Raw genomic sequence first — 6,847 nt, forward strand, 5'->3', positions numbered from 1 at the left:
AGACAAGATTGAGAGAGAGAGAGACAGACCGACAAACAGGCAGAGAGACACAGACCCTGAATGTGAGCTTCTGTATTTATTAGAGTTCGACAGTGGAGTGCCTAGGGTTTAATGGGTTAACTTTTCACTGGCTAATTTAAAGCATAAAAGTGGGAACTAGGGATGGGAAGGTAGAAGCAGAGTCACTGAAGCAGTTATCTCAGTTAACCAAGGCTTTTTGAGAAAGGAAACTTAGTGATGGGAGTGGCTTAATTCCTAATCTGGTCATTTTTGCTAGTAGGTGGGTTATGCAGCTGGCAATATGTTTATTCAAGATGGATGTCTTTTAATATGGATTCCTTCACAATCAAATCTTAATGTCAGCCGCTTACACTACAATAAAAAATACACTTATTGGCAGGCATTTACACTACACAGAGAATCTAAATTATTAGGGTATTTGTTTTATATAATTCCTGCCACTTTTACTGAGGAGAAGGTAGAACTCTCCCAGTATAGAAAAACTTCACTATGTCTTCCTACCAGGAATTTCAAAATTTCTGTGCACCAGTACCTCATGTATTTGCTCATTTTTGCCATTTTGAATGTGGTAATCCTGCCTTTGATCTACCGCTTTATATTTTCTGTATATGTTTATGGAGAGATGGTAAGCTGATGCCTTGTCATTTTAGTTCATTGATCTCTGGACTCAAAGGAGTCACATTTAGACGTATGAAGAAATTATGTGACATTACCTGAGGTTTTGTGATGTCTTGGACATTCCCCATTTGCTCATTCTGGATTTACTTTCCACCCTTCTTCATCCTGCTGTGTAGCAAAGACTGACTTCTATGGATTTATAATCTGGTTTTCTTGCCTTCTGCCTGCTACTTGTGTTCAGCCAATGGAATGCACAGATCAGAAATTAGAGGGATTAAGCTGAGAGAGAGACATGTCAGGTTTCATACTGCTCTATGTTTCTCTCTGCTGGACTGAGTTTTGTTTTTGTTTTTGTTTTTCTTTTTCTTTTTCCATTTGAAAGTAGTCATTTACTAACTAACCAGATTACAAAAATAATCATGGTAGACACCTTAGTTCATCCTTCTGATAAGCCTATTGATCTGGTTTTTCCTGTTGCCAGCATATCCACCTTTAACAAAATGGGTGGTCTTTTTCTTCATTTTCCCTCATGGAGAAGAAAATCTGAAGGACCGTCAAAAGTTGTTTGCTTCTTTGAAATGTTTTCCAACATCATAGATCTCGTGAAGTAGATCCTCCACGCAGAAGATGTCACATTTACCAAGAGATTGAGCAATCAGTGTGTTATCTGTCAGGGCAATTTTCTTCTTCTTTTTTTTTTTTTTCCATAACAAATGATTGTACATCAATTGTGCAGATGTATCTTTAGCATAAAACATGCAAAGGAGTACTGGTACATCAAAAAATGTATTATTTAGTCTAATGTAACTTGTAGATAAAATCATTCACTGATTGCAGGTTTGGGTACCCTTATGCTATATATATATATATATATATATATATGGTTCCACAGTCCATAGCATGTTAACTGAAGCCTTGTTGAACTTGAAAAAGATGCCATTGACCATCTGGCAAAGGCAAAGAAACTGCAACTCCTTTTTTAAAAATATTTATTTATTTTTGGCAGACAGAGATACAGAGTGCAAGCAGGGGAGGGGCAGAGAGAGAGGGAGACACAGAATCTGAAGCAGGCTCCAGGCTCCAAGCTGTCAGCATAGAGCCTGAAGCAGGCCCGAATCCACAAAGCGCAAGATCATGACCCAGCCGAAGTCAGACACTTAACCAACTGAGCCACCCAGGTGCCCCAAACTGCAACACCTTTTGAACCTTTGGGCTCCTAGCATTGATACCTCTGATCTTGATGATAAATGCTAATTTGAGTTCCACAGGTACATAGAAGTTGCCAGCTTTTCTTGCTATCCTGGCCATTCGAGGAGAGGTTCTGTACATCTGCCTGTATTCCTTGTGGTAATGATAAGCTTTTTCATAGATAAGCTTCCTCCTGGCCTTTTGAAGCATCTTTTGGGCAAACTTCTTTCTCAGAGGATCTTCAACTGCAAAATTCTTTCACTTTTGTCTAATGGCTTCTGGCATAGTAGGAACCTTCTTTTTCTTCTTTTTTGCACCTTCCATGGTTCCAGTTGGAAAAGAGGTTTTGGGGGTTTTGTTGTTGTTGTTGTTGTTCTTGTTGTTCTTGTTCTTGTTGTTGTTTTTAACATATGTTTCTCTACTAATGTTCAACAGCTTCTGGTCAATCACCACCTTCTTTACCCCTTCAGATCTAAGAGTGTTAATTGCTTCCTGCTTCTTCAAGTTTAGGGTGCTCCACCATTCCTTAAGCTTCCTTTATTCCTGCCATCTCCTTTGTAAATACCACCTTGTATAACTCTCTATAGTTATATCTTTTTAAATTACTTCTTTTTGAGTGTGCTTGTTTTATTTTAGTAGTTTGACCAATACACTGGACTTTGCACTAGGTAAAATGACTGGACACAGATCTACTTCTAAATGTGGGGGAAGAAATAAAGGATTATTTGGTTCTAGTAGGTTTAACGTTACCAAAAAAAGTAATGTTCATCAAATTTTGCATATTCCATGTATTTCAATATATTTCTCAACCTACCTCTTTAATGTTGGGTTGGTGGGCATATGTTTGATTCCAGTCAATGGATTATGATAGGAAATGACATATGTCATTTGCAAGCATAGGCAGTTAAGAGCAGGAGTAGACTCTCCATGTTGTATTTTCTTCTGCCTTAGCCACAATCAAGGCCAGGTTCTCTCAGGATGAAGACAGGTTGCCCTACAAATACCAATTCTCTCCAAACTTTCTTAAGTAACACAAGAACTATGGGTTTTTACAAAACATAAGATACATTAGACTAAGTAATAAAAATTTTGACATACCAATACTACTTTGCTTGTTTTATGGTAAAGATACATCTGCACAAGAATAAAGTCCATTTGTAAAGTGTTTCTCTATTGCATCATTTGTATCAGCAATAGACTAGAAATTATTAAAACATCTATAAACAGAAACAAATTAAATAAACTAACTTAAACACACAGATACAGAAATATTGCAGACTATAATGTTAAGTTACCTGAAGAACACTCTCTATAGAATGCCAACTTTTGGGATGCCTGGGTGGCTCAGTCGGTTAAGTGTCTAACTTCATCTCAGGTCATGATGTCTCAGTTCATGTGTTCAAGCCCTGTGTCAGGCTTTGTGCTGACAGCTCGGAGCCTGAAGCCTGCTTCAGATTCTGTGTCTCCCTTTCTCTGCCTCTCCCCCACTCACTCACTCTCTCCCCTCTCCCTCTCTCTCTCTCTCTCAAAAATAAACATTAAAAAAAGAATGCCAACTTCTTGCAAGAGGAAGAAATGTAAGTCTACATCCTTATTTGCTTCTTTTGTATGAAGAAAAATTAACATGATAAAAAAACATAATAGTGTGATGTCTCAAGGTGAACAAGATTGAGTGAAAGCAAGAATTCTAAATGTACATCTTTTAAATTATTTTGAACCATTTTGGACCATTGAATGTAATAACGATTTATTTAACAAATAACAATGAATATTTTTATCTCTAACATCAGAAAAATAAAAATAAATAAGAAGAATGGACCAAACATTCCCCCCAAAAATGAATCAATGGTACACCAAAGAAAGCCCATAAAGAAATGCAACTGGAAGGAAATATTAGCCTTTGACATCTGTAGGTAGAGGATCAACTTGTTTCAACAGTGAAACATAGACACTATATTTGTCTCAGGCATATGTTAAAATAAGATATGATTTAAAGAATTACTTTTGAAGAATTGTAAGTACAAAATATTTTGAGAAGTGTGAGAGTTTATATATATTATATATGTATATATACATACATTCATATATAAGCTATACATATATACATATATGAAGTATACATATAAAGATTGGCTTACAGAAAATAAAAATACAAGATCTCTGTCAAAAATCTAAAATGAAAAACAAATACTTATGCAAAAAATGTAAAAATATAGTTTTTCAAATAATAGTGACAGGAAAGTTTTGATATCCTTAAACAACAGAGATAAAGTGTTCATTGGAAAAAATATTAATAGAGCAACAGAAAAAAACAGTTATGACTACAAACTTTCAAAGAAGGAAATGAAAATAATCAATAATTACATTTAAGTCCAGTATTAATTGTAGTCAATTGATGACCAGATATCATTTACTTATCTGTAACAGCTAAAAATGATTTTTTTTAATGCACAATAATTGGGGTACCTGGGTGTCCCAGTCAGTTAAACGTCTGACTCTTGATTTTGGCTCAGGTCATGATCTCGTGGTTTGTGAGATTGAGCCCTCCGTTAAGCTCTGTGCTGACACTGCAGAGCCTGCTTGGGATTCTCTCTCTCTCTTTCTCTGCCCCCCCTTTCTTGCACTTCTTTTCTCTCAAAATAAATAAATAAACTTTAAAAAAATAAATAATAAAATTCACAGTATTTTACAGTTGCCCAGAGAATCCATGTGGTGAGGTGCTTGTAGGCATATAACAGGTAAATAGGCAACATATCAAAACATATCAAAGGCCTTAAAAATAGAAAAAAATATGAATGTTTCCTCAATTTTAGGCTGTTGTAAGCAACAATTTTTTGTACACAATGTCAGCTTTTTTCTCCAATTTTAGAGGATATATTACTCAATATAGTATTAATTTTTACTATGTATATAAACAATGTTTACAACTTCTCTGTATATTTGTGGTTACATGTGTTATTCTATGTAATGCTTTCTCATGTTGATTTCACCACTTCCAGTGTTTTGATCTGATGGAAAAAACTATCAGGAACAATCAGTTTTTAAACTAATGGTTCTTTCCCATTAACTTTGGGAACAAGAACCAGTAAAAGGACTATGCATGCATTTCTCCAAAATGATCTCTCATTCAGCAACTATTAATAAGCATCTACCATCTATCAGGCATGGTGTTAGGTGCTAGGAATAAAGCTTTACAGAGCAACTAATATTCTAATGCATTTTAAACCACTGAAAAGATTATAAACTCTGTAATCAAATATGTTAAAATAATCAAAATAAGAAACATACCTTCCTACCTTCCCACTACTTGCTTTTTTAAAAATAATCACATACAACTAATCGCCTTCCCTGTCCCTTTCCACTTCAATGATTGTTTTCTTTATGATAATAAAATATTAATTCTAGAGATATTGTATTAAAGTAAAATATTTTCAATTCCCCATGTCATCATTGATACATATCCTATAATATTCACTTATATTGTGTCTATAATTGTGTTAAAATACTGCACTTGACTGGGGATACATTTAACAGTGTATATAACAAAGAAAATCTACCCTATAAGTCTTGGAGAGTTAGTGCAATGTTGAACTGTTTCCTACTATTCATCAAAACCCAAGTGTAATAAATTATATTTATTTTATATAAGTATCTTATTTTATAATTATATTATAATTTAAATTATAATTATATAATAAATTATATTTTCTTTCTCTTCTTCTTCCCCTTTTTGCCCCTCCTCTCCCTCTTCCTCTTTTTCCACCTTTTTCTTGCCTCTAGGTAATATGCTATGTCAGATTCTGTCTATATTTTTGCTTATGTTTGTGTGTGTGTAAATATATATCTTCTTATATATTATACATATATAATCTACATAATATATACACTATATATACATATATACACATATACATAATCTACATAATATATCCTATCTATATTATATATGTATATATTATACATAATGAATCATCTGATATTTGGAGAAGTTTATTAAGTAGTTATTTTTATAATAAGACTTTTGAATAAAATACTTAGACCTCTCTTTTGTAGTTACTCATTATAAGCAAAAAAAAAAAAAATCTCGCATCCTCTTCCTCCCTTGTACCTTCCTCTGCTCCACCACTTAATTTTAGTAATTTTAGTAAAATTTTCCTCGTGTTTATCTCTGTATGAAATCTTCATACTTTGTCACTGAGTTTGTCATTTTAAAAAATGTCCTTTGACTACAGGCTATTGTGCATAAGGCAATAAAGAAGATTACTTTAATATTCAAATTATTTTCCCTTTTCATTTTTCATTTAGTCATTTGACATTATCAGGATATCTAATATTTATATTCTATCCTACTATTCCTATTCATGCCTTGGTTTTTATCATTTCAATTTTTAGTTGAATATATTAAATTCTCACTACAAGTCCTTTGCCAGGATTTTTCCAATCATTCCTTAGCTTACGATAGCTTTTCTTGAAGAAGGGCTCATATGAAAAATATATGCTGCTATTTTACATTCAGTACTGTTTTGTCTATATCCTTTATACTTGGAAGACAACTCTGCTGGATAGAAGATCCTTGTATCATATTTTTTCCTTTGAGTCTCTTTGTAAGTGTTGATCTTCTGGCAATGAATATTGCAGCCAAAGTGAGTATCTGGACCTTCTTTTTTAACCTACCTATCTGATTTTTTTTCCTTTATAAGTGACTTAATCTTTTTCACCTAGAATGGATTCTTTCTTTATAAATCCAATAACTATATGAGGATTTGTTTCAGTGCATTTGTGTTCCATTGCTTTGATTTTTTTCCTTCACAAATTCAACTTTACACATGTTGTATATTTGGTTCCTGTCGTCTCTTGACTAGTTGTTCACTAATTATTTGTACTTAGTTTTCTTCCGTTAAATTTTTCTAATTTCACTTCTCTATGTATGCTACTGTTGTGTTTCCTTTCTTCCTATTTATCCTCCTCTTCACTGTCCATTTCTTTCCTGGGTTCTTACTGCTTTTCATGAAAGTTGTAA

The 6,847-nt window shown here is 33.5% G+C and overlaps 1 pseudogene; it reads right to left on the reverse strand.

Annotated features, from left to right (window-relative positions):
* Window positions 1–1,070: 1,070 nt before the first annotated feature.
* Window positions 1,071–2,151, reverse strand: LOC124526999 (60S ribosomal protein L7-like; annotated as a pseudogene).
* Window positions 2,152–6,847: the final 4,696 nt, after the last annotated feature.

Source organism: Lynx rufus, unplaced genomic scaffold, assembly GCF_022079265.1.
Source record: "Lynx rufus isolate CCGP_SWC_20201006 ecotype Redwood Valley unplaced genomic scaffold, mLynRuf1.p SCAF_5, whole genome shotgun sequence".
Classification (NCBI taxonomy): domain Eukaryota; kingdom Metazoa; phylum Chordata; class Mammalia; order Carnivora; family Felidae; genus Lynx; species Lynx rufus.